Raw genomic sequence first — 2,500 nt, forward strand, 5'->3', positions numbered from 1 at the left:
TTGTCCCCTGTTTTATCTACTCCACGTTTCCGTACCGTTGAAATGTGGAGTAGATAAAACAGGAGACAACTGATGAAGGGAATGTTCTTTATGCTGCATGTCTCATTTCTCTATTTGTTTCTTTTTTTCTTCGTAATAAAAGTTTGTTTTCTATGTTTTTGTTTTTTATGTTCTCATTTCTCATTTTGTTGACATCCTTTTGATGTCCTGTACCCGTATATGCATGTATATATACATATATATGTAGGTATGTACATATATGTATGTATATATACATATATTTATATATTATTTATATTATATGATCGAACGCCACGCATCCATTTTCAAGTTAGTTTTTATCTATCTATCTATTTATCTATCTATGTATATATATATATATATATATATATATATATATATATATATGCACATACACATACACACACACACATATATATGCATATATTTCTAAGTACATGTATGTATTTAAATACAAACATATATGTGTATATATATACATATGTGTGTGTGTGTGTGTGTGTGTATGTGTGCACTCACACACTCTCCTCTTCCTCCATCATACCTTGACCTACCATCACCTGGCATAAAACGACATCCCTAAATACTACATCCTCACTCAGTCAAGGTGTGTCTTGTCTTGCATGCTACCTAGTGACTGCACGAGTGGCAGTGCTTCAAAAAAAAAATTTCTATATACTTTCTAATGTGGTAGGCATCAAGAAGAGTATCCAGCTGCGAAAGCAATGTGAAACAAGATATTGGACCTCAGTACAGTTCTCTAACCTGTCTGTTCCTGTTCCAACCTGTGCCAGCATCCAACCTATGCCAGCATGGAACATGGATTTTAACTGCTTAGCATTTGAACCAGCTGTATTTGCCCAAATGTTTTACTTGCTTCATGTTCAATCCAGCCAGATCTAGTCTCTCACACCTTCCTTCCAGGGCTCATTCTAGAACTAATCAATCACATCATCAAAATGTGAAAGTTATGAGATAATTCATAATTAGTTCAAGACAATGTGAATAAATAAACATCACAGTTCACAGAGTAATCTGAATGCTAAATGATTAGATGATAATATATATATATATATATATATATATATATATATATATATATGTTTTCATTTTTGTATCCCTAGACACAACAAAATACACACACATACACCATCTCCGGACATGCTTCTTCAAGCATTCTAATTTTTAGTTTCCTTTGTGTTGTTAATCTTTGATAGTAGATCATTCATATGTAAAATTACAATATTTTTCAGGATTTTTCTTGTCATATTTGCTGGTTTGTACAAAATGAGCTTTTTTTTCTCATATGAATTGTTTTACCAGCTACTAATAAAGGAAACAACACTCAAGCATATATATTTTTTATATGAAGCTGCTAAATACATGATATCATACATGTGTATGTGCTTGTGAGTGAGTTTATTTTAAGATGCATATAAAACTTACCGTTATCTTCTAGTGTCATATATATTATTGTTATCTTCTGAACTTGAAATTACTCAACTTGGTAGAACACTCTACTAAAGCTTTACATGAAGAAATATTTCCATGTTATATTTGTGATATTATTTCTCTAATATATGTATGTGTATATACATGTGTATGTGTGTGTTAATGTATATATATTTCTATGTATGTATTTTTAGATATATATATACATGTCTATATATAGATACATATATGCACATATATCTGAATGTATATGTGCATTTATATTTGCGTATGCATATATGTGTGTGTGTGAGTGCGTGTATATATCAAGAACTGATTATAATTTCAAATACTTTTCCTTCCTTCTTCTACTTTTTAGGTGTGGGGGGATCATTCTCCATTTGAAGAAAAAAAAATTAGAGAAATAAAAGTCCGGAAAACTCTAAAACACTTAGTAAAATTGAACATTTGGATCATATTTTATACACATCATAAACTACACATGTTTATATACACATAGACATACATGTGGACATATGAACACCAACATAAAACACAACACAACTACATTTATATATACACATACACACATACACATCTATATATGTATATTTATATATGTATGTATAATAATAGCTTTATAAGTCTATAGATATATTATATATATATTTATTTATATATATGTATATAGATATATTATATATATATTTATGTTAGATATATTATATATATAATTTATGTATATATATATATGTATATATTTATGTATATATATGTATATATATTTATATATATATATATGTGAGTGTGTGTGTGTATGTGTGTCTATATAATTATATCTATATATATATATATATATATATATATATATTTATATATAATGTATATATATGTATATATTTATGTATATATATGTATATATATATATGTATGTAGTATATATATATGTATGTATATATATTTTTTTATATGTATATATATATATATATATATATATATGTGCGTGTATGTGTGTGTGTCCGTATATATTTATATCTATAATATATAT

Source organism: Octopus bimaculoides, chromosome 2 (genome assembly GCF_046866305.1).
Source record: "Octopus bimaculoides isolate indiv1 chromosome 2, ASM4686630v1, whole genome shotgun sequence".
Taxonomy (NCBI): domain Eukaryota; kingdom Metazoa; phylum Mollusca; class Cephalopoda; order Octopoda; family Octopodidae; genus Octopus; species Octopus bimaculoides.